Below are 8,746 nucleotides of genomic sequence, written 5' to 3'. Positions count from 1 at the left end.
CAGACAACAGGAAATTTAAAAAAAATAAAGCAAAAAGGTAGAAAACTCTCTGGACTCTCTGGATAAGAGACAAATGATCAACAAAGAAGACAAAATCAGCTGTCTGTAAACAATACAGCAAAATTGATCACAGCACCAGCCGGGAAGGACTCAAGGGTCGGTGACCAAGAGTGGACAGCCAAAGAATGATCAAGAACTGGACGCAAGAGACCATTCTGAACCACCTTATACTGTATCATCCATCCATCAACAGATGGAGACAATGCAATGGAGCAGAAGGCCCGTCTAGTAGAAAAGTGGATCTTGAGTTAATTTACTTTATCAAACTACAATTTCCAAGGTCAAGAATGTCCTTTTAAACAATGTCAACTGATGAAAATGAGTGGATGTCAGTGCTAACAGCTTTTACAGTACAGTACAGTACCTCCGCAGTGAGTCAACAGTTTGTGATGCCAAAAATGTTTGCTATCCAAATGATGCCAAAAGTAAGAGCCGGGATATCATCCAAAATAGTTTGTACGATGTGTTGTCTGACCACGTATGAAGGCATAAGTGTTTATAGCTCTTCTGAGGGGCTGCAATCAAAGGCGGAGTTTAAAAAAAAAAGCCGGCCTTTGTAGAGAGGGCAGAGACAATCATTCAAATGGGGATGTTTCCTCAGAGGCACTCATGGGGGCTGTGGGGTGAGGCAGGTCAAGACACTGATCCCCCAAGTTGCTCCCGGTGGACAGGCCAGAGCCCTGCGTGGCAGCTCTGCTCACTGTGAGTGCGTGTGTGTGTGTGTGTCAATGGGTGGATGAGAAGCAAACTGTAGGCACAACTCCAACACGACTGTCATCATTTACACACAGTGACTCAAAATTATTCACACTTATTTCTAAAGATATGATTAAACCAACTGACTGGACTGGAGTGCAGATACGTGAGTGGTTCATCATCAACCAGCGATTCATACAGTCAATGTTTCCTCCAGAGAAATGGAAATTTGACAGCTCTTGTTATGGTTGGTAACCCGTGACTGGACAGTTGCTGTTTGGAGGTGGGGCTCAGCGAAGGGTCAAATTAGTTGTCAGTTTGTAGCCGAATTCCTACCAGTTTCCACCACAAAATGCAATTACTTAATAATCAGTATCAAACTTTGGTCTATTCAGAAATAATCTTCAATCATATGTTAGGGAGTGGCAGACAGACAACCATTACTTTATCCATTGGTAAAAATTCAAAGCATTATCAAGCATCCTCGCTTAAAATCACCCGTAAATATAATATAAATCCCCTTACAAGCCAATCCAAGATTCCAAATCTTGCGGGAGAAAAAACAGAATGCTCATTTCAGTGCAGCACAATATGTGGCAACCTGCCAGAGTCTGAGGGACAGCCAACGGAAAAGCAAGTCAAGCACGTCAAGCCCATATGTCTCAGGATGTCTAATACCCACCGAGGGGCTGTAATAACCATCCAGTTGGATAGATGTTAAATTTACAGGAGAATCAACCCAAATAAGACTCCGTTTGGTTAACCCTTTCATGTGGGCATGATTTTATTGCACAGAGGCCTCTTTAAAAATAGTCGTTTTTGGTTAATGTTAAAAACAGCTCTGCAACAGAGCTGGAGCCAGTTAAGAGGTGTGGAGCTGGAGAATCAGCTAATTAGCGAAGCAACAACCAGGCTAAAAATAGAGCTACCTGTGTGCAGAAAACATTCAGAAATTAGTGAAAGGAAAGAGCCTGAGAGGTTATTTTCCTCTGGACGAACTTATCCTGATGTTTAGATGAATGAGCGAGGACATTTTTCAGTAACCAGTCAGAAACAAAAACAGAAAATTAACTCACCTTTTAACATAATTAAACACTTTTCCTAAAATATCCTCCCCTCATGCCATTTTAACAGACCCGCAGTCTGTCGTCAGTCTGCCTAAAATTCTTCATACTATTATTACTGTTACTACGGTTACTTTAGATGATGTGTAACAGGATGATTAGTCATTTCAAAGAGGCTGTAGTGTGGGAACTGCTGCTCCTCACTGTGAGTGAGTGAGTTATGACTCCCAACACTCTGACTGATTAAAGAGCAGTCAGGACGAGCCGAAGATCTGCTGGGTTTTTTTTTTTTTCCTCTAATGCATCTTTTTAGCTCAGATCAGCTCTGTCATTTGGGTGAAATAGAAGGTTTAATAGGTTACTTTTTTTTTTTTTTTTTTTTAAGTATTTCATGAGAGTAGAGTAGAGGAGAGGAGAGGAGAGGACAGGAGAGGAGAGGAGAGGAGAGGAGAGGAGAGGAGAGGAGAGGAGAGGAAAGGAGAGGAGAGGAGAGGAGAGGAAGGCTGCAAAGAAAAGACACGAAGAGGGAGGCTAAATGTTAAAGGGATAGTTCAGGTTATTTGGAGTGGGGTTGTACAAGGTACACCCTTGGCAATAAAGGTGCTGACGAGAACCATAAAGCGGTCTTCGGCTTGTTCCAATATAAGAGCCCTTTTTAGTTCCTGCTAGAACCATTTATGAAGGTTCCACTTTAAGAGAATTCTACCTAGAACCCAAAATAAAGGGTTTTTATGTAGAACCACCTGTGAAAGGTTCACCCAGAATCCCCTGTGAGAGGTTCTAAAGGATTGGCTTTCTATGGTACAGTGGTTTCACCCAGAACCCTCTCTGGGGATTCTGGGTGAACCTTTCCACCTGCTAACCGACATATCATGGTGGTTCCCCATTGGATAGGGCTGTCTACCTGCAAGGTAAAGCGGTGAAAAAGTTCGTAATATAGAGTATACTTAAATGGATATTTAATTTTTTAGGTGGCTTAAATGTGTTTTGCTGCTGACCCTGTCCACTGCAGTACAGTACACAACTGCACTCCTGCATGCTTTTCCAAACTGGGGTCAGCCATCTATTGCCATCTATTACAGGTTAACTCACTGCCTACGGACAAATACCTCAGACAACCCCACTTCAAAAGAATCTGAATTATCCCTTTAATGGTCCACCATGACATAATACTGTAGATATTATGTAAGAGAAAATGTGATGATGCAGGGCAGGAGGATCAGAATAAAAAGGTAGTTGGATGAAGTTGTACAAGTGGGCCAGCTCAGCATTCAGCTTAAATTAAGCATCTTAACACAGACTAATCGCTCACGCTGATACGGTCCAATCTGAGACAGGGGAGTTTAATACACAAGAGAGACTTATCCTTAGAAACATGGACACACTAGGAAATAGATCATGCTGCCTTATTGTTGTAAAAAAGAAACATCACACAAGGAAAAACTAAGGCCACACATGCTCTGCCCTGAAACCAACTGTCACCTACACTCGTTTTTTCCCCATCTCCCAGTTACAACGTAATTCATAGATGTAATTAGCTATTTCCATGCACCCCTGACACTAACTGAGTAACCCTGTGTGATGAATATGTTAAACCAATTAAACAATTCACAGCATATTCATGGCCACAGATGCAGCGTTCCACCTGCGCAAGAAAAAGTAGGACAAAGCAATGACGATCCCAGTGGTATTCTGTGCAATTTTTCTTTTCTTGACAAAGAAGTGTACCCATGGCTCTGTGTGAGTCCCAGTTTGCCCAGAACAGAAGTGTCGTCTGTGCACATTTAGGAGGCTGCCGTCAGAGCGGGGTCTGTTGAGCTGCGACCCCTTTTTTTCTGAAACCAAGCATGCAACAACAAAGGAGTGATCTGGTCATCACTGTTCACTCACAACACATTGTTTGAGGCTCGTACTGTAAAAAAAAAAAGAAATGTTGCTATACATTCTTGAAAGGAAAGGTCCATATCACCCCAAATACGGGGCATAGTAGAGTATATGTGTAACTCCTGACTGAAGGAGCAACAATTTCATTGCAGAATAACAGTTTCTTTTCTTTGGATTTCAAAACACAGTTGATTGTATCTGACGAGTTATAGTTCATCACCCACCAGCTCCATGCTCTCATCAGTACTGAACATGCTCTAGTTGCAAAAAAAAGCTCATCTTACATAGCCAGACCAGCACCAAAGAAAGGTCTGGCTGCAGGCATGCACATTCTGCTATAGAGGGGAAAAAAACGCCCTGCCTTGCATTTATTCAAACCAATCGCAAACATCTTGGGAGGAGCTTAGCCGGGAATGAAGCGATGGCGCTGCTGCAAAAGCGTGATGCAGGTGAATTTGTTTTGGTGGAACGCTTGCATGTCAGGAGGCGAGCTCTGGTATTAAAAATGCCAAATCCCCACAAAAGAAAAGGTAACAGCTGCTATCTTGTTTACATTCATACTATTATCATCTCAGGTGCTAATTTGCCACTTTCAGCTTTCATGTCGGTTGCAGCTGTAACAGGTGTCAGGCTGAGAACCCATATGCACATAAGATTCATGTACAAGAGAAAAAACGTGACAGACGACAGGTGCTTCACTTCAGTGCAGCTTCACTTGCCAACAACACAAAACATTTTTCTGTATTTTCTATATATATATTTTGTTTTACATAATGTGACTTTATCAGTACAAATCCCTTCCCCCTTCCCTTTACTTTCAAATAAAACACACCCTCCATTTCTCCATTTACCAAAAAAAAATAATCCTCAGTTCAATCATCGTACTACTGCAATATTTTGTCCACATTCAGTCCACTAACTGAGCTGTGTTCACAAGAAGACATTATTAGAAAATGTAGAATTGCTAATAATGACTACAGCATGTCAGTTTACAAGGAATGCATGAGATGACGACTTGCTAAGTAACGTTTCACTGTGCTAAAAGTGTAACACCAACAATACAGTCATTTAAAACAAGCTGTTATACCAACAAAAAACATTATTCAACCCAAAATGAAATGTGAAGAAGCTGAAAACTAGACCATGTTTGCATAATACTTTGAATTCATTGAAAAATTTACAGACAGCGCCATGTTGGGCCACATAAAAACAACAGCCCCTCTACTTGTTAAAAAATCATATAAATGCACTAATTACCATCACAAAATCAATCTAACCCTCATTTCAGATGTTAAACAACATAAGTATGTAGTTGTGCAAGTTTTAAAAGTTTAGAAATCTGTAAATAGTCAGGAGAGAGAATGAGACTGGCGACATGTCTTTCAATTCTGGAAAAGATGGTCTGTAGGAGAAGCAAGGCGCCACACTGCCTCCTGCTGGCAACACTGATATGCTCAAGTGTACAATAAAGAAGGCTTGCAGTCTTACCAAGAGGCAATAATTAACACTGATGGCTTACACGCATATATTCTTCTCAGAAAATGTGACCATACATTTTGCGTCACACAGCCCAGAAGTTGTTTGAAAACGTAGATAGCGGATGCCATGATGGCAACTAAAATGAAGACTAAAGAAAAGATGGCAACTCCAAAAATGCTAACCTTGAGGCTTCAAAACAGTAGTCCACAAACCAGTGGGGGATGTCACGTTGGTTCACACTTGGTCACCACCCAAAACCCCCTACCACGGTCCAATTATTTGGTCCTAAATTCCCAGTGCTCCCCTAAAAACCAGTCATCATATCTCAGTGGGTAGCGCGGTTCAAGAGCAGTACTGCTCTCAGCGCTGTCTAACCAATCTAGCAACGAGCATGAAGAACAGGAGCCGAGCTTCAATTCCCAGCTCGGGTCTGTTCAAATAAAGCCATGCCAGGTGGGCTGGAAAGTAATGTGAGTGTTTGCCTATTTTTGGTACTGTGTGTTGGCCTGAAGCTTCATCTCTCCAGGTGGTTTCCCTGCTTTCCACCAAATGCATGGTGGGACTGGTAACAGAAAAAAAGGTAGGAAAATAAACTAATGGTTGTTGCAGGCAATGTCAGCAAAGCCTAGAAGAGACTTAAACTAAAAATAAAACTCATCTCTGCCAAAAAGCACACATGTACACTTTTAATACTTTCTCTGAATTCTAAGTTGGAGTGAAGAAAAAAGACAACAGGAAGAGGAAAGATGGAGAATTAAAAAGGGGCTGAAAGTAGAGAGAAGGACTAAAAGGAGAGGAAAGATGACCACATGAGGAAAGAAGGAAAAAAATAGAAGAGGAGCAAAAGAAGGCTGAAAGGACAGAGCAGGGAAGGGAGAAATAAGAAAAGTAAGGGGGTTGATGAGATAAGTGACCAAAAGAGGACAAAAACAAAAGGTGAGGAGCTAAAAATGTGACGAAAAGCAGCGGAGAGGGAGGCAAAGAGAGGGCACGGTGGAGAAGGAGAGATGTAGAGGAGGCAGGAAATAAGGTCAGATAGGAAGTGAGAGAAGAGAGATAGCGAAATGACAAAAAGGAGACGAGGAGAGGAGCGTGCGCGAGATTGAAAGGGAAAGATAAGGAGGTGGAGGAAGGTGAAAAGGAGGAGAACGGGGACAGAGAGGGAGATAGTGAGAGTGAGGAGGAGGAGAGATATGAAGGAGGAAGGGAGGAGAACAGAACAGCCTGTTTTCTCTGTTCCCTCTGAACACACACACCTCCTCAGTGCGTAAATGTGTGTGTGCTTACTATGCCGTGTGACTGTGTGTTATGTTGTCGATATCGGAGGTGTGTTATGAACTTGTGACTGTGCAGGTGTGTGTCAGTTTTAACCTTTCAGCACCCTTCAGTTCAATGTCTCCATAGTAATTTGCATTTGTTGGAAATTTGCATGCTTTTTTGCATTAAAAGGAAATTCTATTTTACGACAGCTTGAGTCGTTTTCATAGTTCTGGCCATCGCTTCATCACAGCAGCATCACTAAAGCGAAGCTGCAAGAACAACGAGCAGCCGGGAACCAAACGGGTTGTCAACAAGCCGACAGTGTATCAAAGTAATCTGAACTGCTTTATGTGGAAGTGAAACTGAAAGTGAGTGCACCTGAAATGTCAGCAATAATCCCTCAAGTGCACAATCATGGCACGGCGCAGTGCAGCACATTATAGTCGAGACAGAAAGTCAGTCTGTTACCTGTGACGGCTGTTTACAATGAACAGTTAGAGCAATCATTTTCACCACCTGCCTTTGGCTTTTGAAATTTGTGAGTCCTTGTCAAAACATGGTGCAGATATTACCTACAGCTCAGCTCGAGTGATGACAATTTGGTCAGAGATTCAGGTGTGTTACGCTAGTAGCCACTAATGTAGCCGCTAGCTTCATGTGTGCAGAGATGAGGAGCAGGTTACCGAGGTCTGGTAAGGTCACTTCTTTCAAACTGAACGCCCTCAGGTTTTTTTCATTTCCAAACTTACTCTTAAGCTGAAATTATACTTTCAGTGTCTTTGGGTACGCAAGGGTCAGCGTGACGTACAATTTGTCAACAGAGGTTGCGTGTTTGTGATGCACAGGTCGACCACTGACTAACAATTAAATATAAATCCCTCTGCGTCTGTATAAGATGGCCATTGACGTAGTATGGAGAGGGAGAATGTCCACAAATGGAGGAAGTGGGTGGACGTATCGGTCAAACAAGCACAGGACTTTCACCTAGGAGATCACGGTTCTTAACCATGTAGTTTTTGTGACCAAACACAAGCATCACAGCATTACTCGTGTGTAAAAAAAAAAAGCATTTTTGATTGCATCAGATATCACTAAAGGCTATATTCTGACTTGCTCTGGTCACTACTTAAGTCTAACTATTTTGTAAAAATTGAAGAATGTTAATTCTGCCATCCAACATGGTACCTTCATCAGTTACTGAAGGCCACTGTCTGAAGTTATCAGTAAAGTTACCAGTAAAGTACCCAGACCTGCAAAAGATCTCTTGAAAATGATCATTTTTAACCAAAACCATGAGAAAATCTTGCAACAGTTTCACAGATCTTGGGATCCCACATAAACACAACTAGCAGACACCAAGAGTGACAGACACCACGATGTGCCACCGCAGTAAAGGCGGCACACAGAAAGCAGTCGCCGGATTCATCTATAGCCAAAATAGACTTCATACGACTTTTTTTCCACATATGCAGTAGAGACCTACAAACAGGCTTTGACGTGTAAAATCACTGGAATTCTCCTTTACTGTCCTAAAAAAACATAATCAACAGAACTGAAGGACAGAACTACAAAAATAAGACAAGTTTTAATCATCCATGATGATCCTCAGGTTACATTTAAGCTTTGGTTAAGAGTGTAATGCCAATGAGGGTCCTCTGAAGTATGTAAGTAACGGTGTGTGTGTGTGTGTGTGTGTGTGTGTGTGTGTGTGTGTGTGTGTGTGTGTGTGTGTGTGTGTGTGTGTGTGTACTGTAAGTGGACCAGGACACAGAGGTAAAACAGACAGTGATAAAGCAACTGGATAAATCTGCTTTCTCCCTCCATCTCCTTAATTTCTTTTTCATCCCCTTTCCTTTCCTCCCTACCTTATCTCCTCCATCCTCTCTTACCCCTTTCACTACCCCTTCTTACCTTCATGCCCCTCTTTTTTCCCTCCGTTTATCCTTCTCACCTTCTCCTTTACTCTTGTTCCTCATTTCATTCTATTTCTCATTCTTTCCCTACCTCCTCATCTCTTTCTTCTCCCCTCTGTTCTCGCTCCACCTTTCATCATCATCTTTCTGAATCATTTGCTTCTCTGATTCTCCTCCTATATCCTCAGATCACATTTAACTCCACCCCCTCCTTCACTGCCCCCATATTTGTCCCTCCACCTCCACCTCCATTCAACTTCATCTGCTTTTGTCTCTCGCCGTTCTCCATTTTCTTTTCATTTGTCTCCTCTCCCAAAGTCCACCTTTCATTTTAGTCTCACTTTCACTCTGCCTCCACACATTTGTGTCTCTGCTCTGTCTGCATCCCCC

This window comes from Lutjanus erythropterus, chromosome 3 (assembly GCF_056507025.1).
Source record: "Lutjanus erythropterus isolate fLutEry1 chromosome 3, fLutEry1.hap2, whole genome shotgun sequence".
Taxonomy (NCBI): domain Eukaryota; kingdom Metazoa; phylum Chordata; class Actinopteri; order Lutjaniformes; family Lutjanidae; genus Lutjanus; species Lutjanus erythropterus.
The sequence above is the reverse complement of the archived record's forward strand: the minus strand, read 5'-3'. Positions refer to the sequence as shown.